This window comes from Humulus lupulus, chromosome 2 (genome assembly GCF_963169125.1).
Source record: "Humulus lupulus chromosome 2, drHumLupu1.1, whole genome shotgun sequence".
NCBI lineage: Eukaryota > Viridiplantae > Streptophyta > Magnoliopsida > Rosales > Cannabaceae > Humulus > Humulus lupulus.
In genome coordinates, this window is record NC_084794.1 from 223,658,639 (window position 1) to 223,680,838 (window position 22,200).

Genomic DNA, 22,200 nt, shown 5'->3' on the forward strand with positions numbered 1-22,200 from the left:
AAGTGGTGCCCCGTTGGTGGCACTTACCTTAGGAAGAGAGGTAAGGCCTCTTCAACGAGGCCTGCTATGTGTGCGGTGAGGCATGATGCTTACATATGAGATTAGGATCTCACCTTGCAAGACTATCGCTTTGCAGCCTTCATGGACGAGGCCCATGCTGCGAGGCTCTTGGTGCGTGGCCAAAGGATGCTTGGCGCGAGGCCCATGCTGCGATGCCTTGGGTGCGCGACCAAGGGGTGCTTGGTGCGAGAAACTTGTGGGTGAAGCCCAGGGTGCGAGTCCAAGGGGTGCTTGGCGCGAGACCAATGTCGCGAGGCTCTTGGTGCGTTGGCGTGAGATGGGGCTCTTGGACCCTTGGCGCGAGACGCTTGTGGGCGAGGCGCGAGACCCTTCCAGGTGTGAGGCACCTCCTTTCATGGGGCTCCTCCTGGCGCGAGGCGTCTCCTAGCGCGAGACGCTTGTGGGCTAGGAGCATGGCAAGGCGTGGTGAGGTGCGAGATGCTTCCAGGTGCGAGGCTCCTCCTTGCGTGGGGCTCCTCCTTGCGTGAGCCCCTCCATGCGCGAGGCGTCTCCTGGCGTGAGATGCTTGTCAGCGAGGAGCATGGCGAGGCATGGTGAGGCGCGAGACGCTTCCAAGCGCGAGGTGCCTCCTTGCGTGGGGCTCCTCCTGGCCCGAACCCCTCCATGCGCGAGGCTCCCTAGGCGCGAGGCGTCTCTTCGTGTGAGATGCTTGTGGACGAGGAGCATGGCAAGGTGTGGTGAGGCGCGAGACACTTCTAGGCACGAGGCACCTCCTTGCGTGGGGCTCCTCCTGGTGCGATCCCCTCCATGCGCGAGGCTCCCTAGGCGCGAGGCTCCCTAGGCACGAGGCATCAGCGCGTGTGAGGCCCCCTAGGCGCGAGGCATCAGTGTGCGCGAGGCCCTCCTAATAGCATGCGAGGCCCTCCTGGCCATGACACTAGCACGCGTGAGGCCCTCCTGGCCGAGACATCAACACACGGGGCTCCTTTGCTAAATATGTGGCTGGATGGTCCCGTTGGGCACGCGGGTCTTACGAAGGTGCAACATGGTGGCAGTTGGGTGTAGGGTGACTTAGTCTTCAGAAGGGCAGAGACCTACGGAGCTTTGAGAGTTTTGGCTAGAATATGGTCTCGTGAGACCTATTGGCATGAACCCGTTAACACAACTAAGTGACCCTTAACCATGTGTTCTGTGTAGGGACTAGAGATTTTTTTCTTGGTGGATTTTCGACATCCACAGCCTGGTGAGCAGAAGGATGTTCAACAACGTCCGGGAAAACAACTGGCGGTCAGGGTGATATCAGGAGTTCGGCATCGTACTGCCAATTCCTAATCTAGGCTATCTGACTGCCATCGAGATGGAAAACATGCAGCTAAGGAGCCATCTCACTAGGGAAAATAGGCAGATTGAGGAGGTTTTGGCTCAGTTACCCCCTCTTGCAATCGACGTTAATGTCGGAAAGTGGCGAAGTGGGTCTTATAAGTCCCACGGGAATAACCGATCTAAACCAAATCGATCTATCAGAACTACCATTCAAAGTTCTGTTCCTACGGGGCAAGATCACCAGAATGCTCGGCCCAGTGATCATCATAGGGGTCATCAGCATGTCAGTCAATCAGTCAAAACTGCAACCCCAAGTTTGATGCCTTCTTCACAGGTCCCCAGGAATGTCCATGACAATCCACGATGAGGGACTGGGATAGGCTCACGAAGGCATAATGCTCCAACAAATCCTTCTGTGCCATAATCGGATCAATAGGCACTGAGACCTAGGGACGTTGGAGTAGAACCATCCTGATGGAACAAGGATTGCCTCACCAATAAGGCATCCCCCGTCACCTGTAAGACATCTGACACCATCTTGTCCTCAACGAGATATTCCAGCTTATGGGGACAGCAAGAAAAATACTCCCTCATCCGCGAATACTTCCGCTCCATGAACGCGTGTTGATAATCTAGACCCTCGATCTCAACCACGAGCTATAAGCTTCGCAAATGGAAGTTACTGGACCGAAAGTCATCGTAGTGTCAGGTCCGAGAGCGACCTAAGTAATCATTTGAGTTTAGCCCAAAGCCCTCGGTATGACCCACAACCCGACTTGCGTGATCATCTGAACTTGCTGAGAAGGTATCCAGCTCGGGGTGAAGATATTAGCTATACTCGACACGAAGGAGGTCCCTCCATAGTACGCTACAACGGGATTGCCCCACCGAACTAAGCTCGAGCTTGGAGGGACAATAACCTATCAAACGTGTACGATAGGATGGGAGCTGTTGAACATCCCCCAGTTAACCTACAGACTAGGGACCAAACCCCCGAGAGACTAGCTCTAATGGAAGAGCAAATGAAAAGACTATTGTTCGGAAAAGAAAATGATGATTGCGACTCAGGCGAGAAGCTCGAGCCTTTCGCTCCAAACATTGAGGCGACAACATATCTCGTAGGTTTATGATGCCACACATGTCAAAGTTTGATGGAGATGGAGATCCATCCAATCACCTCAGAATATTTAACACCATGATGATGGCCCACAATGTTGGGCTCGATCTAAGGTGTATCTTGTTCCCTGCAACTTTGGTCTGGCTTGCCAGGCAGTGGTTTAAACAATACAAGAGTATTCCATAAGCTCGTGGAAGAAATTTTCTTCCGATTTCAAAAAATCATTCCGAGCTTCCCAGGCAGCTCGGGTTGAGGCTGATTCATTGGCCAATGTAAAGCAGCAACCTAGCGAAACGTTGAAGGCATATCTGAGCAGATTTTCCAATGTTGCTGCACGAGCTAGGGATGTTGATGATAGTTCCAAGCTCATGGAAATGAGGATGGGAATCCTCGTTGGGGGCGACTTATGGCAAGAACTCCAAAGAAAAGGAGTTAAGAGCGTAGATGAATTCTTGGCCCAAGCTCAAGTGTGGATAAACCTGGAGGAGGCACGAGTTTCTGTCGCAGGAACCAGCCAGACCCCTATCCAACCCGTTGGAGCGTTAACGGATGTTGCAACTATGGCTCAAACCGTTGCCCAAAATAACCAAGGGGGAATAACAAAAGGAAGGGGAATGGTGAAGGTGACTAGAGCGGGACGAAGAAAAAAAAGACCGCGGAGAAATTTAAACCTGTCTACGCTACCTATACCGACCTAACGGACACCTAGGAGCACATTTTTCTAGAAAATTCTAATCGCCTTCCATGGAAGGAGTCAGAATTGTTGTGGAACCAGAGGGCGAAGAGAGATCCCTCAAAATTCTGTCGATTCCATAACGACATCGGTCATAACGCTGATGACCGTCTACAGTTGAAGGATGAGATCAAAACTCTCATCAGAGTGGACTGTTGGCCCATTACGCCCGCAATGAGGTAGTCCCTAATCAGACCACTGGGCAGAACCCCCAATCAGTTCCTGAAGCTCCGATAGGCCAAACCGAAGCTCAGGCAAATCAGGTCGAACCCCCTCTAATAGTAGGGGAGATATAACCACTATTGCGGGAGGGCCACATTTGGCGGGCATGAGCAGGGGGGCCCAAAAGAGGTACATTAACGAACTGAAGGCTCATAATGGGATGGAGTTCATCCCGGAGCAACAATTATCGAAACAGCAGTGATTGGAAAAGCAACCAATCATTTTCACGGAAGTGGATGCTAGCCATGTCCAATTCCCACATAATGATCCACTGGTGGTAATCGTTCAGCTCGCTGACCGAAGGGTCCGAAGAACACTAGTGGATAACGGAAGCTCTATAAATCTACTTTTCAGGTCCACCTTGGAAAAAATTGGATTTTTCGTAATTAATTTGAAGGCGACCTCGATGACTCTGTAAGGGTTTTCAGATGAAGGGTCAGCGGCCATCAGGACAATCTGACTGGTGGTGACATTGGGAGAAGAGTCATGAATTATTTCCAAATTACTCGAGTTCGTGGTAATTGATTGTCCGACCGCATACAATGCGATTTTGGGCTGACCTGCGCTGATGGCATTTGAAGCCATAACCTCTATTTGCCACTTGGCAATGAAATTCCCCCCAGCTACAGGGATATGCACAGTCAGAGGTGATCAGCTCGCTGCCAGGGAATACTATAGCATTTCTATGAAGGGAAAATCACAACCCGGGCAGCAAGCGATGGTCATAAATGACGGAGGTGAGGAGTCCCAGGAAGTAAAAGTTACTCGTGGGACGGAAGAACCTCAGCAAGAAGAGGATAGTGAGGTCGCCCAACGTAATGACATTGACCCACGGATAGGTGAAGACAGATTAGAGCTAAAAGCCATAGAAGCTTCAAGAGTCGTAAAGATTGGAAAGAACCTTGACGACAAAAGAAAGACGGAGCTGGTCGATTTTTTACAAAAAAAACCTAGACGTCTTCACTTGGTTGCATGAGGATATGGTGGGAATCAATCCAAATATAATTATGCACACTTTAAATTTGGACAAGAATGTACCTGAAAAATCTAAAAAATGGAGACTTTTGGGAACGGTCCGAGCTAAAGCCCTTGAGGAAAAAGTAGCTCGGTTACTAAAATGTGGGTTTATCCGGGAGGTAGAATACCCGATCTGGGTTGCCAATCCCATGTTAGTCTCGAAGTTGAATGGGAAGTGGAGAACTTGTATCGACTTCTCCGACCTAAACAAGGCTTGCCCCAAGGGCCGTTTCCCACTGCCTAGGATCGACCAGTTGGTAGATGCCATGGCAGGTCACGAGCTCATGTCTTTCATGGACGCGTACTCTGGATATAATCGGATCGCGATGAACCCTGCGGACCAAGAGCATACTTGTTTCATGACCGAGCATAATGTATATTGTTACAAAGTTATGCCATTCGGATTGAAGAATGCCAGGGCTACATACCAACGCTTGGTCAACAAAAAGTTCGCTAACCAGATCAGGAGAAATATGGAAGTGTATGTCGATGACATGCTTGTCAAATTGAAGACTGCCAATAACCATGTATCCGATCTGGAAGAATGATTTAGAATATTGAGGAGATATAACATGAAGTTGAATCCCTAGTAATGCACTTTCGGGGTGGCATCTGGAAAGTTTATGGGGTTCGTAGTCAACATGAGGGGAATAGAGGCGAATCCTGAAAAAATCAGATCGTTGTTAGAAATGCCTTCACCTAGGTCACGAAAAGAAGTTCAAAGCCTAACTAGAAGGGTGGCGGCTTTGAATCGCTTAATTTTGAAATCCACTGACCAGTGCTTGCCATTCTACAACTTGCTCAAAGGTAACAAGAAATTGGAATGGACCGAGGAGTGTGAACTGGCATTCCACGACCTAAAAACGCATCTGGCCGAGCCCCCGGTATTATCTAAACCAATACATGGAAAGTCTCTATTCCTTTATCTGGCTGTGACATAGAATACAGTCAGTGCCATGTTAGTTTGAGAAGAAGATCGTGCTCAGAAACCAGTGTATTATGTAAGCAAGAGGCTTTTCGGAGCTGAGTCACGATACCTACTGATAGAGAAGCTGGCATTCTATCTAATATTGGCTTCTAGAAAGCTCTGACCATACTTCTAGTCTCATTCTATCAACGTCTTAACCAACCAACCTTTAAGGCAGGTTTTGCAAAAACCTAAAACGTCAGGACGTCTTTTAAAATGGGCCATCGAACTTAGCCAGTTCAAGATATTGTACATGCCACGGACTTCAATCAAGAGTCAGGCCCTTGCTGATTTTATGGATGAATGCATCGGTTTTCAAGACAAGCTCATGAGGGAGCCGGCACAAGAATTATGGAAAATCTTCATTGATGGATCATCGAACGAGAATGGATCAGGAGCTGAGATAATCTTAATCTCGCCAGAGGGACATCGATTCCATACAACTTTAAGATTTGGATTTGAGGCATCCAACAACGAAGCAGAATATGAGGTCTTATTGGCAGGGCTGAGGGTGGCAAGAGAGCTGAAGGCGAAAGCCATCCAATGCTACAGTGATTCACAACTCATGGTAAATAAGGTATTGGGGGAGTACCAAGCTTAAGGCATCAAGATGGCGACCTACCTAGCTAAGGTAAAGGGGGAACTTTCTGAATTTGAGTACAGCTCTATTGAATAGAAACCCCACGAGCAGAATTCTAACGCTGACGCTTTGGCACAACTTATTACCACGAAAGAGGCTGAAACATTAAATGTAGTGCAAGTGGAGTTCTTGGAGAGCCCAAGTGTAACGGGAGAAGTAACAGAGATCAGAATGATTGACATAAGATCGACCTAGATGACTCCTATAATGGAATATCTTGCAAGTGGAAAGTCACCTGACGATAGAAAAGACGCGAGAAAAGTACTCTATCAAGCTCCAAGGTACGTAATAGTCGACGGGACCTTATATCGACGTGGTCATTCGTTGCCTCTCCTGCGATGTGTTCTGCCCGAGGAAGCCAAAACCATTTTGCAAGAAATACATAGAGGTTTTTGTGGAGATCATGCTGGGGGGCAAAACCTAGCGCTGAATGTACTAAGACAGGGCTATTTTTGGCCCACTTTAACGAAAGATTCGATCTCGTATGTACAGAAGTGTGACAAATGCTAGCGTTTCGCCATAGTTGCCTGAGTTGCTCCGGTCGAGTTAACAATGATTTCCTCCCCGTGGCCATTTGCAGCATGGGGAATTGATCTGATAGGTTCCCTACCTACGGTATTAGGGCTAGCTCTTATTTATATTGTTATATTAATAAAATATAACATCAATAAAAAAATGAGAGAAATCAGATGCAATTAACGTTATTTGCCAAGAGAGAAAAATAAAAACTTTGTTCTCTCTATATTGTAAGAAGAACACTCTCTCATGTGTTGAGATTCAAAAGTGTGTTCTTGTGTATCTTACCAAATAGCATAGACATCCACCTTTCTCCTTCTCTTTGTGCGAGCCATAGTATGGAAGATGGTGGGTTAGGGGGCTAAGATGCTATTTGATCTACATGTGTTCAACATCTAGAAAATGTATTTGTAAGTTTCTATTTGATGCGCATGAGAAAAATCCCATTCTAGTTATGGTTCCTAGAGTGATTCGACCCCATGCTTTAATAATTGCTATTATTGCATTGAAATATTATCCCATGCTTCCGCTGCACTGTCAATCACATGATCAAAAACCAACAATTACAACTCTATAACAAAAGATGCAAGCAAATATATAAAGAAGATGAAACAAGAGAAGTAGAATAAATAATATAAAAAAAGAACAAAGAAGAAAGCACTCTATCACTAACACAACCAAAGTGAAGAGCATTATCATCAACTTGAACAAGGTTTACAACCTTTGTCCAAAAGCTTATTTCCCTCTATCTCAAGCACTATGGGAATTCTCACAAATAAAAATATCTCTATGGAATAATCAAGCCTCTTTGGTGTATTTCTAGCCAAGTTCTCTAGTGGATAGAAATGGTGTGTCTTACAAGTGAGCATTAGGCTCCTATTTATAGAGTTTTGAGACACCGTTTGAATTTCAAATCCCACCAACCCCTTTGGTTGTTACCAATGTTTAATTGGATGTTTATGGAATTAAAAATGAGATTTGGGAGTCACTTGGGGTGTTAGAAACATTCAAAAATTGAAACAAGAAAATTGGAATTTGGTTGTTAGCATGCCTGGACGTGACCAGGGTTATCAGTGGCCACTTTTCCCCAAGCCGTGGCCAGGGATGTTACTGGCCATGACCACTGATGCTTTTCAGCCTCCCAAATTTTCATAATTTTCCAAAACACTCTGAACTCCTTCCCACTTGATTTTGTAACCCCCATACACATAATGAGAGTTAAAATCACATCTCCAACAACCACATCACTTATGGATTTGTGAAATTCAAACTCAAATGTGTAACATACAATCTAAAAATTATTGGACAATATTTGGGAGTTTACAAATTTGTAACTGATTTTGTAACACCAAAATCTTATTTTGTAACTCCAAAGTATGTTATATACTTGGATATACACACTATCCAACTTGTAACTCTCATGTGTTTTATTTTACAATGTTTGACAAATTCTTTGTCACATTATTTAATCTAAAACATTATATTATATATAAATAATATAACATCAAAATTGTGCCTCCGCGATCGACACTGCAATCCACCTTCGTCATTGTCCGTTTCTGCCATGGTCTCTGTGTCATCACCTCCGTCATAGTCATTATGTCTCATCCTGCACCATTGCAGCTACCCACAACACCGTTGGTCTACCATTGCCACCATTATCATAGTGAATTCTTCATCATTTATGTCTAAGTATATATTTTTCTTAGCACAATATATATGTATGACAATTAAACTATTGTTGTTGTTCTTGAGTGAATTGTATGTGTCAAATTATACCATACACTAAAATGCATTGGAAGTGTTTGTTGAAATAACTCATCGAAATTAAAGATGCCATTGCAAAACTGTATGAATAAGACCAGTTAGCTATGGATAAACACAAAAGCAAATGCATAAATAAATATAGCAAGTATATTATCATCATAGAACTATCTCCAAAAAGAAAAATGATAGACAAGAAACATAAAAGACATGGCTCTTGGAAGTATTTCATAGTAGACATGACAACTTGTCTTAGTACTAGTTCACACTTGTACTCCAATTTTGTCCTAATCAGCTTTTAAATTCAGAGATGAAGGAATATTATGTATACTGCAAGTTTATGCTTGAACAAACTTACTGAAAATGTGAAGCTGGGGAAAAGCAGCAAGCTAGTTCTAAAAAACTAGTGAGCTGATTCTGGCAAAATCAGTAAGCCGGTTTGAGAACACTAGGAAAGCTTTATTTTTCCCATTTTGAAACATTTTCTTCTCAGATTACAAAAATGATTTTTGGATAGTATGTTGTGATTGTGTTTAAAATTAATTTTGAAATGCAATGTAAACTAATTGATTTGAATTTTTAGTTTAACATGCTAAAGTTCTATATATTTTGATCCAATTTTTGCGTTGTGGCTTATTTATACATTTTTTTTAATGCAGACAATGGATAAAATATTGTTGTTCATAATTTTTAATGGAAGATGGAATGTATTTTATAGCTTTTAATGGAAGATGGAATGCAAACAACAAATATATTGATCATGAAATCAAAATTTTGATGGTGGATAGGATATAATGTACTTGGAATTGGTAGAAAAGATATACAAAGAGTTGGGTTTGGATCAAAAGTTGGTTTAAAAAAATATCTTCTTTGATGCAAAAATTGATACAGGCAGAGGAATTAAGCTAGAAAACGATGACAATTTACAAGTCTATATGAACTTGAACAAGACTATGGAAGAGTTGAAAAACTGTCCTCTCATAATTGAAGTACAAAAGACCAAAAAATCCCTTTCCTTGTCAAGAGATGCTAGCATTGCAACTACTTCAGTAAGCAACATGGGTGTTCATTGGACCACATCCAATGTTTTTAGGCATATTCGATCCGATCCAATTATCCATTGGATGTTAAATTTTTACAACCGATCCAATTCAATTAACTTGTCTCAACCATTCTGTTACAATCCGATCCAATTATCTATTAGATTGGATCAGTTTTATCCATTGGATGTGTCCCCTTGGTTATGTATTTGATGAGATTGGATTAATCCAATATTTTTGAACATTTATTTAGCTTAATTTGTTCAAATAATTCATAATATTATAAATAGAAAGACTAATTTGTTCGAAATGATACAACACCATACAAATAAACATAAATTATAAGCATAATCCTAGATAAATAAATATATTTTTAAAATTTATATACAATTGGTGTAACGACCCGAATTTTCTAATCGGGCTTAAGGCCTTGATTAGTGTGCCTGGAGGGTAATAAGTGATTTATTATGCTTTAATGTGTTATGGGTGGATTAATGTGAATATATGATAGTGCATGTTTAGTGAATTAAATGTGCATGTGGGACCCGACTGGGTATTGGGGGCGTGAATGTGATATATGTTATATATGTGAAATGTCTGTGCAGCATGGTCCGAGGCAGTCTTGGGGAGCGGTTAGCCAGAGGGTCACAACGGGGTTGAGATTCCGACTCGAGGCGAGTCGAGGGGTAATTTGGGTACTAGGTGTGTTATGGGGTTATTGGGACATGAAAATAAATATTTGGAGATATATTTGAGGATAGAATGTCTAGGCGGGTATATTGAGGAATTTTACCATTATGCCCTCGGGGACGTTTTGGTACCCCGAGCCTTGAGGTAACCCTTTAGATTTAAGTTAAATAAAACAAAAAGGGGGAATTAATTGGAAGCCTTGGGAAACCGACTTATACCTCTAGTTTCAGCTAAGGATAGAATCTCTCACTATTTTCACCTCTCTCTTTCACTCTCTAAGAAACAACTCAAGGGAAACTTGGAGAAAGCTAACTTAAGCAAGGATTTGGGCTGAGGAAACTCAGGAGCTTGAAGCTTGGGGAATTGAGGATCAACTTCAAGGATTGAGTTCAGCAAGAGGGTAAGTTTTAATTATAGGTTTATGCTTTAATTTGTTGTTGGTTTGTAAGAGTGCATGCTAGTTAAGTTTGATGTGTTCTTGAGTATTTTAGTTGGGTTTTTGTAGTAGAATTTGATGGATTATGATGTTGCTACTGAGTTATTGCTGGGCTGAAGTATGTGTTTAATATCTGGGTTAGATAGGTGAGTTTTGTTGGGGTTAGCTTGAAGAAAAGGGAGGAAATTGATGAAGAATTCTGGGTTCAGCGGGGAGCGCCGCGGCCCTAGGAAGGGTGTGCCGCGGCCCGCATGCGCGCGCAGCCATGGGAGGCTGAGGGAATTTGAGTGCGCCGCGGCGCTTGCAGGGCGGGCCGCGGCCCGCGTGGTGTTCAGTAGAGAGCTAGCCTCTGTTTTAAGGCTAGCCGCGGCTCTAGTGGGAGGGGTCGCGGCCCTTAGTGTCAGTGAGGATTTTAATGATATTTTTGACTTGGGAACTTAAAGGGTAAGGCTCGGGATGGATTTTATCATTCGGATTGGTAGAATTCAAGGTCCCGGAGGTTAGGGTTATGGTTTGAGGTTATTCATTGGATTAGAACTTGATGACTGAATATTGGTGATGTGTTGTGACTAGGGATTTCGACGAGGCTCCAGTTTGAGGACTGTGCTCGGGACATCGGTGCTCGGAAAGCTCGGAACTCAGGTAAGAGAACCCTTGTTCCCATAGAGCTTGTGTGCAGGGCTGAGCCCAATGTGTTTGAATGAACTGATATGCAGGGCTGAGCCCAGTGTGATTGAATGGATTAATATGCAGGTCCGAGCCCAATATGTTAGAACTGTGGGGCGTAGCCCTTTATCTGATTATGTTAGAACTCTATGTATGCTTGTTATGCTTTGTGAATTATGATGTGAATGGTTGGCTTGGGCCGGGAACGGCGAAGGGCCGAGAACGGCGTTGGACACAATGAGTGCAAGGCCGAGAACGGCAAAGGGGCCGGAAGCAGCGCTGAGCACGTGGAGTGCGAGTTGCCAGGGCGAGTCCCCAGAAGGATACCTAGGATATCCTCACGGCATGGTCCGCAAACCCAGGGCTTGGTAAATGCCTGGGACGGCTAGGCCGTACGTGTTTAGCCATTGGTGGCATGTTTATATGTTCGATATATGTGATGCATATATTATCTGCTTGTGGGTTCTCTTGCTGGGCTTCGGCTCACAGATGCTCTGTGGTGCAGGTAAAGGGTACAGAGGTGATCAACCAACCATGAGTACAGCAGGCGTGAGGCGGCGTGTACATGTTCGGCCAGCCTGGCCGCCACGGCCAGAGGTTTTTGGGAGATGCTTGTAAATAAACTCTGATTTTGTCGTCTAGTCGACTTAGTTTAATTAATATGTTGTAAATATTTCTAAACTGTATTTTGGGATCCCAAGTGTAAACCTTTTACGATTCTCTATGGAAATTAATATTTTTAAGGTTTTCTCTTTGTTTATAGCTTAATTACACTGTTTGATCTAAAACCTCGATTAGCGAGATGAAAGCACGTTTTTAAACTCACTTAGTAACAGCTCTAAGGAAGTAGGGCGTTACAATTGGACCAGTTCGATTTTATTGGATTTTTGCATATATCATCCAACAACCGATTCGATCCAATTTGGATTTTCAAAATCTGATCTGATCCGATCATTTTTAGCAGTCGGTTGTAATTGGATCGGTCAGTTCTAATTGGATTGGATAATTTTTGTAGACCCCTAGTAAGCAATGCAGCATATTACACTTTGAATATGGGATACATCAATATGATTACTGTAAGTAGTAGTGAGATAAAAAAACACATCATCACGGGCATCATATAGAATTACAGAAAGTGGACAAGAAGCTCAATCACCTCTACATGTGATGCCAAATATGGAGATTAAAGACATAAGAGTCAATCATGTGGTCAAGAACATGATTGATGTAATGCCCTACTAATCAGGATAGTTACACTAAGTATTTTCAATAGTGCTTAACTCGCTATACGAGTAATTTGGACTGAAACTGTGTAATTACAACTAACCTAAGAATTAGGTATTAAAAATTTTGGTCGACAACAAACATTTCATTAAAAGGTTTAGGTTCGTACAAGGGATCCCAAAAGGGTTTATAAACTAACACATGAACAACATAAACACCAAAAGTCGGCCTAGGCGACAAAATTCGGGTTTCACCCTAGTTCCAGCAAGTAATCTCGACCGTGGCAGTCGAGTAGGCCGCATATGTACACAACGCCCTTGAAGCTCTCCAACTAAGAGCTGGTCTAGCTATTCCATGCCCTTACTTGCACAATAGAGCACTCGTGAGCCGAGGCCCAACAAGAAAACCTCACAAGGCATAACAATATCTAATTATTCAAAAGCACTAAACACATGCTTCACAATTATCCAATACATTAAAATTTGTATACATGTTATACATTTTACAAAGATGTTCATATAATCAATTACACGACTCAGGAAGACAGTCCTGGCGAATGGCGGGACCGAGCTAAATGCGTACACAAGCATTCCACTCACGGTTCATGCTATAAAAGTGGGGACCGTACCCTCCAAACTAAACTTGCTTTCACGGCCTGCGTTCCACACACTTTGCCAGTTAGCCCCACATTCAACACGTTGGCCGAATATCAGTTATATCATACATTCGCTGATAGTTCAAGGCTAATAAGCATACCAAATTTTATGTAAATATGCGGCCATAGAGCCACACCAGGGCCGCCTTGCCCAATTCCCTTTTTAACTAGCCTTAAAGCTAGCGAATCGTACCTCATGCTTTATATTTCAAGCGACCATGGGGTCGTACAAGCATATATCACGCTTCTAGATTTCCCTGGCCACAATGACCTGCGTTTAGCATGCTAATGTCGCCCTTGAATTAAAGTCGAGCTTTTATATTGGCGCTGCCATTTCAGCCCGCGTTCCACATGCTAGTGTCGCCCTCGACTTATAAGTCGAGCTTATTCCACATAAGCGACTATAGAGTCATACCAGGGCCCATTGCCCTATTCCCATCTAACCAGCCTTAGAGCTAGCCCAGCGCATTTTGCGCTTTATTTTTGAGACTACCATAGGGTCATTCAAGCGTATACCATGCTCTTGATTAGGCCTAAGCATATCGGCCTGTGCTCAATGCGCTATTTCCGCCCTTGACTTATTAGTCAATCCTTTCGACCAATGCTCAGTACGCTATTTCCATCCTTGACTTATAAGTCAAGCCTTTTGACCAGCGCTCAGCATGCTTTTTATTTCTTGACTTATAAGTCAAGCCTTTTGAATAAAAAAATACGGATGAGCGCACATCATTTAGCAATGATCGAGATACAGAGCATCAAGCATGCTTAATCAAACAATCACATGCATAACCATAATCATGCTCATTCACAGGGGGCCCGAGCCCTAATCATAACCATGTTCAGCAACCGGGCCAAGCCCTAGTCGCATATAACACGTATTGGGTGCAGTTTTCTTACCTCAGGTCCTGAGTGAATAGTGTATGACGACTCTAACTACGATCTTTTCCTCTTGAGCCTAACAGTTCACCCTAGTCACAACCATAACAATGATCAACTATCAGGAACGAGCTAATAAAGGCTTCCGGATCAAGTCCTAGCCTCCGGGACCTTTCATTATACTAACCCAGGTAGCAGAACCGTTCCCGAGCCCTTAGGCTTGGGTTCCCAGCTCCCAAAACCTACTCTTTCTCATTTCCCCAATTTAAGCTGCGGCGCCCCCAATTAAGGGTCACAGCACAACAAGTCAGAGAGCCCCGGCCACAAAACACTGAGCACGCGTCGCGACGCAACTCGCCTAGCGCCAAGGCGGTTCGAGGCACCTGTTTGTCCCTTTGAGTTCACAAGGGTCGCAATGCGACTGTGTACACTCAGAAAACCAATGATTTTCAGAGTCACCAAACTTCCAAAAACCATCCCAAAACATGGTTTTCACCTATTTCGACCATAAAAATGGTCCCAGCAGCTCAGAAGTACAATAAACAACTCTAAAATTCAATTGAGCATCAAAAATTCAAAACTATACAAACAAAACCAAACCAAAACTCATTGAACTGAATTACCTCCAATGAAATATGATTCCCAGCTGTTTCCCTAAGCTTAGGAGCTTCCAAATCCCCTAGCAAGCTTACTACCAAGCTCTAGAATCACAAATCCCTTCCAAAATCTCAAAAACTTAGAGAGAGAGAGAAAGAAAAATGTGTGAGAGAGGTGCTCTATTTTTCTCTGCTTCCTGAGTTAATAAACTCAATTGTTTATAACTTAAGGGTCCAAAAGAACAAAATTCCCCTAGGGCCAAACTTCTCTCTCAAAGCTCACAAAGGGAAAAACCGTCATTTTACCCTCTTGTCTCATAATACACTTGAAATTCCCAGTTAATTATGCTAAATCATAAATATCACTATTTTCCCCAAAATATGACTCATGCTCCAATGAGTCCCGGTAACTCACCAAATTATCGAAATACCCTTTGGCTCACTCGGAGCTGGGTATAAGTCCCCGTTGTGACTAAACTACTGTCCTTCTTAAAAGGAACGACTCCTGCTGAATATCTCAAATATACCCACACAACCATGTGGGCTCAACATAAAGCACATACAATTACAGATATACCCGCTTGTGTTAAGATTATGGAAAATGTCATTCTTAATAGAAATGGGCCTATAAGCATATTTAACACATGTAAACATGCATAGTCAGTCATATTATAATATAACCCATGTAATTCACATAATCACATAATTAATCAAATAAATTCACATTATAGTCCAATATTGCCCTTCTCGCCCCCTAATCAAGGCACTAAGCCTTATTAGAAATTTTTGGACATTACAATTGGTCTCAAATCTACTTTTGCAAGTGTCACCATCAAGAAACACTTTCAGTATAGGATCGAAAATTCATGTTCAAAGGAATTTTGGGCAAAATGCATAGATTATAATTGTTGGTTGTATATACATGCGAGAAGCACGAAATGTATAGAGTACTTCAGAGCTATCAAGTATCATAAACATCACACATGCTTCTTAAATCACAAAAAATTCGAGAATAGAGAAGCAAGTGAAAAAGTTGTTGGGGGAAAGTGAGATTATACCATCAAAATAATATGAATTTACACTAAATTATCCTTGATAGAGACCAATAAAATATTGAGTTAGATGATGCAAACCCTAGTAGTAGACCAAAGTTCTTCAACCTTCTTGGAGCTTCAAAACCCATACTTAAAAACACCACTTTGAACTTCTTCTGCAATGCAAAACACAACCAAAGCTTATACACGGGATGCATCACTGTCATAATTCTCTATTTCATAACCCTCCATGGATGCTTGAGGCTTTTCTAAGAGGAAATGAGATTTGGGATTGAACAAGCCTTTAAACTCACAAATACAAGCACTTCTTTATGAGTTTCTTGGAGAAAACTTCAGATCTTGAAAGCTAGAGAGGTTAGAGAAATATTTGAGAGAGTGATTCAAGACTTCCAAAACTCTAATAAAACCATTTTATAGTGTAGGCACCATCATTAAGTCTAACCAATAGGATTAGAGCTTTTGAACACATCATTTGGGGCTTAATTTACGTATCCGTACGGGCACGCTAGGCGATGCGTGGCTACTAGCAGGCAATGCATTGCTTGTTGGGGTTTTCAAGCCCCTTGGCATTTGGGTGATGCAACACCTCCAAAGAGGCAAGACAACATGACCATCTTTTCCCAAAGCCCCCAAAATTGGACCTAAAAATCCTCCAAATGCTCCCAAACTTTTTGGGCATCCTTAGATACCTCCATGTATCACTTTGCTCCCAAAAACACTTAGAGCACGGATGGAACTCGCGGCTTTGTCAGTGTTGAAACTATTCACCTAATTACTTGTTCTCACCCATTGAACTCTTGCCCTTGATGTTCACAAGTTTGGAGTTGGGTTGCCATTATTGGTGAATATATTATTCTAGGAGTTTTAGTCCCATCCCTTTTGAAGTGGAACTTACTAACCTCTTCCCAAAAGGTTCTGTAAATGGATCTACTAAGTTGTCACTCCTCTTAACATATGAGATTGGTATGATTTCTCCTTGAATTAATTATCTCACATATTCATGTCTTAGACTTATATGTCTAGACTTCCCATTGTATATGCCATTATAAGCTATAGCTAGTGTGGCTTGACAATCACAATATATCGAGATCGTCGATACCTCATCCCCGGAGATTGAGATATCCAACAAGAGATCTCTAAGCCACTCGACCTCTTTTCTAGTTGGCGTTAAAGCTATAAACTCAGCCTCCATTTTTGAGTGTGAAATACATGTTTGTTTCTTGGAACCCCAAGAAACTGCTCCTCCCCTGAGCATAAACACTCAACCACTTGTGGAGAGATTATCTCCCACACTCGATATCCAACTTGCAACAGAATATCCTTCAAGTATCATCAGGAACTTTGAATATTGGAGGCCTAGCTGCTTGGACCTTTTAAGGTACCTTAGAAACCTCTCAATTGCTTTCCAATGTTCCATACTTGGATTGCTAGTAAACCTACTTAGTTTACTAACTGCATATGCAATATTCACTCTTGTACAATGAGCGGCATAAATTAGACTCTCTAATGCACTTGCATACTCAAGTTGAGCCACTGCTCTACCTTTTTTCAAGCATTATGCTTGAATCAAATGGTGTATTTTCCTATTTGATTTTGAGATGACTAAACTTCTCATGCCATTGTTTCAGTGCTTATTTTAAACCATATAATGATTTAATAAGCCTACACACTTTATGTTCATTTCTCCTCAGAACAAAACCCTTTGGTTGTTCCATATAAATCTCCTCATTGAGATCTCCATTTAGGAATGCCGTTTGGACATCCATTTGATGAACATAAAGGTTATATATCTATGATAAGGAAATAAAACTCCTTTTGTGGTTGTCCTAGCAATCAGTGCATATGTATCAAAATAATCGATTCCTTCTTTTTGTTTAAACCCTTTAGCTACTAATCTAGCCCTGAAGGTTTGTATGTGCCATTGGTGTGATATTTCCTCCAAAATATCCACTTGCACCCAATTGGTTTTGAACATTGAGAAAGTTCTACCAATTCCCATGTAAATTATGTGTGTGTTATGATTGAGCCCATAGTATTGTGGAGATATACTTGTGATATGTGATCCAAGACAGTCCTAGGGAGCGGAGTAGTGGAATAGTCACAACGGGGTCGAATACCCAGCTTGGGGTGAGCCTAGGGGTATTTTGGGAATGTAGCGCGTGTTCAGGATTTACTAGGTAACGAGTAGCTATTTTGCGGTTCTTTAAGTATGTCAGGGTTAATTGGGGGAATTATAGGAATACTCAAGGAATTAGCAGGATGTGGCAAATGACGAGATTTCCCTTGGGGGCAATAAGTGGCTAAGGGTTAACATAGGGGTAATTTGGTCATTTTTAGAGGATAGACTTGAGTAAGACTCTAGAACATATCAGAAAACACTCACTCAGCCTTCCTTTTTCTCTCTCTCGTTACCCTCACACTCTCTCAAAGGCTACATAAGTTCTTGCTGAAATTCAAGGGAGAAAGCTTGGGAAGTTGTGGGCTAAAGCTGGGGATTTGGCTAGGAATAACTCAAGGCTTGATTCACACAGTCGAGGTAAGAATTTTATATTGAATTATTGGGTTATTCAGCTGGGATCATGAGGTTTTGCATAATTTTAAACCTTGAGCTGGGTTATGGATTTCAGTTGAATTATGAGATAATTTTGGGGTATCTATACTGGTTATGTCGCTTTAGTATGAATTTTAGACTGAATTATAGGTTTAAGCTTTATTTTGGGTGAATTTTGTCGATGTTGGCTCGTAGAAATACACGGGGAATTAGTGGGTTTTAGGCTCGAGCTGTGCCCTGTTCTTCAGGCATTGCGGCCCATGTGTGCAAAGAGGCTTGGGGAGCCTCTGATTCTACCCAAGCGCCGCGACGTAAGTGGGGCGCCCCACAGCTCGTATCCCATAGAAGAGAGCCCAAAGGCTCTCTAACTTCTAGTGGGTCGCAACTCAAATTAGGGAAAATGACCAAAATAAGGTCTTAAGCTCGGGAACCTAAATCTAAGGGCTCGGGAAGGATCCTACTACACAGTTTTGTAGGATTTGAGATCACAGAGGCTAGAATAGTATTTTCAAGCTCTTAATTATTTTAGGGCTTGATGGATGCTATTAGTATTGCGTTGTGACTAGGTTTTACCACCAAGGCTCGGGTTTACGGGATCGTGCTTGGGAACACACTAGACAATCAGCTCACGATACATGTAAGAAAACTATTTGTGCTTGTAGAGCAGGCATGACCCTATTAATTGTGTTTAATGTGTGTGTGTGAATATTTGTAGTTGATATTATATGTTTTGCATGATTATGAATGATTAATGAAGGCCGGGAACGACGAAGGCCGGGAACGACGAAGGCCGGGAACGACGAAGGCCGGGAACGACGAAGGCCGGGGACGGCAAAGGCTGGGATTAACTTTAAGCATGTTGAATGCAGGTCGCTTGGGCGAGACCCTGTAAGGGTGCTATACTCACTCACTCAGTGAAGACTGTGAACCCAGTGCCTGGTAAAGCACCTGGGTCGGCATAGGCCGTTATGTGAATTGTCTGATATCTGTTTATGGTTGTATAATTATTTGATTGAATTGGCATATGCTATGTATGGAGTTTTCTTGCTGGGTCTTGGCTCACGGGTGCTTTATGGTGCAGGTAAGGGAAAAGGAAAGGACAACCAAACATGAGTTGGAGGGCATGAAGCGGTGCATACATGTTCGACCTACTTGGCTGCCACGACTGGGGTGTTTTGAGGGACACGCTATAAACCGTTGATTTGTTGCTTAGGTCAAAAGTACCTTAACTTTTTAATTGTAAATACATTTTGAAACAATTTTTTGGGATCCCAATGTATTAATTTTATAACTTTAATGAATTTCCAAACCTTTTACACTTAATTTTCATTAAATGAGTTTTATTCTGATTTAATCACACTTGTCAGTCTAAAACCTCGATTAGTGAGCTATTGACACATTTTAAAATCACATGGTGATGGCTCTAGGGTATTAGGGTGTTACATTACTATTGCAATAAGCAAGACACCCCCACACTTTAAGATAGTCTAGGTTAGGCTTCTTTCCTCTCCATAACTCATATGGAGATACATTGTTCTTTTACATAGAAATTCGATCCAATATATCACACGCAGCAATCAAAGCTTCACCCCACAAATTATAACACAATTTAGCATGTAAAAGCATAGAGTTAATCATCTCAAGTTAAGTCCTATTCTTTCTTTCAACTATTCCATTTTGTTGTAAAATGTATGGTGCAGTGCATTCATGTATATTGTCATGTTCTTCACAAAACACATTGAAATCATTTGAAAAATATTCATCACCTCTATCACTTCTAAGAGTCTTTATTTTCTTTTCCAATTGATTTTCTACTTCAGCTTTATAAATTTTAAATTCATTAAATGTCTCATCCTTACTCTTAAGAAAATACACATAAGTATACCTAGAGTCATCATCTATAAAAGTCGTGAAGTATCTATTTCCTCAAGTCAACATGCAATTCAATTAACATAAATCACTATGTATTAAATCTAGCAAGTTTGAACATCTATAAACACTTGGAAAATGTTTCTTTACCATTTTAGATTTAACATATAATTAAAATTTATCATGCTCATTCACATCACAATTAATCAATCCACATTTAACTGCTCTTTTAATTGTGCTATATCCTATATGGTCAAGTCTATTGTGCCATAATGTAATAGAATTAGAATTAACCACATTACACGATTTAGATGTCATATTATTATTGTCATTATCAAGAGTACAAAGTTTTATCATTCCATCATATGTATAAACCTTTCCCACAAAAGTGCCCAATTTAGTCAAAGTGAGTTTACCGAATTCAAACTCCATTTTGATACCTGATTTACTCAATATACTTCTACTCACAATGTTTCTAGTCATATCGGGAACATAGAAAACATTAGTTAGGATCTCTTTCTTTCCACTAGTGAAGAACACACCAATGCAGCCCCTTCCAAGTACTTTGGATCTCTTTTCATTTCTCATTTGGACTTCAAGTGTAATATCCACTTTCTTAGAGAAAGGTTATTTTGGGAAATTGGGTTGACCAAGGATATATTGGTCATTTTCTGAATTATGTGATTTTATATGTGCATGTTATATGAATTATATATATGTTAAGACCCATCAGTTGTGAGTATGAGCATATTTGTGATTTATAAGTTTTATGCATTTTATTGATTTTCGACAATAGTGGATTCTTTCAAGCGATAATAGCGGAATGTCACAAAGGAAAATATTCAATTATGGTCAGGTATGAATTATTATTTGAGGTAATGAGTAATAGTGTCATGATTACCAAATTACCCTTGATGATGACTAAGTAGGTAAATAGATGGGAGGGGCATTTTAGTCATTCGATGAATAGATAGAAAAGATGACCATTAGCTTTCCCTTTTAATTTTCAGCATATGTTCTTCTTCTTCTTCTCCTCATATTCTCTCTAGCAAGCTCTTGATTTCCTCTAAGATACCAAGGGAAATTCGAGATTCTTAAAGGGTTAGATTAGTGCCAATCACTTCACCATCATCTAGGATTCAAATCTCACAGAAAGGTAAGGGAATTTATACTTTTGTTCTTCACGTGTTCTTGATGAAAATTTGGGGGGTTTGCTCAATTTTTGTAAATTGATGATCTTAGGTTGTTTATAGGAGTGTATTGATGATAGAAAAATGTTTAGGAATGTATTTGAGGCTTAGATTTAAACTAAAAACTATTGAATTGGTTAGATTTCAAAATTGGGGAAAAATGGGTTTTAGAACCCTAGAATTTCAATTCTTGATTTGAGACTTGGATTTGATGTTTAGATGCTACCTAGATGATGTATGTAGTGCTATATAAACTGATTTGGTGCAAAGTTTTGAGTCCCCTAGTGTTTTGGGATGTTTAGGGTCGAAATGACTGAGAAATCGCAGAAATTTCTGGGTTTTTTTTGTAGTGGCGTGACGGCTCAAGTGGAGGAGAGCTGTGACACAATTGCATCTCATTTGGGCTTTGAAATGCTCTCTGACTTTGGTAGCTCTACGACCCTTTTGGGAGGGTGTCGTGGCGTAAATACATTTTCTGGTTGTGATTTTTGTGGTTTCGTATTTTGATCATAGCTTTTGACTCCAATGTCAGTTTTGGACGTTCTTTATATGGTTGGAAAGCTTGTCAAAATATCTACAATCCTAAAACCTAAGAAAAGTTTAGATGTGATTATTTTATAGTCTTAATTGGGATCTAAACTTTGTAGTAAACAATTTCAATGGATTTTGATGGGTAACCTTAGGGGATCTTAAGGTAAGTTCTTAGGACTTAAATGGACATGCTTAAGGTTTAATTGGGGCCTAGATTGGTTTATGAAAGTAATGGTAGGTTTTGGTTTAAGGAGAAACTAAACCTATGATTTTTTTTTTTTTTTTGACATAGGGTAGTTTAAGGATGCTTAAAGAAGATCGCTCTTGGGTTGTTATCAATTAATTGTTGGAGTTAAGGTAAGAAGAGCGGACACCTGCATGTAGAGAGTCACTACTACAAAAATGGGATTTCCTGATAGTTTTTAACTGTCGTTATTGAGCAACAATGACAGTTGACTGACTGCCGTATTTGCCTATGCCGGCGTAGGGGTAGCTACACTG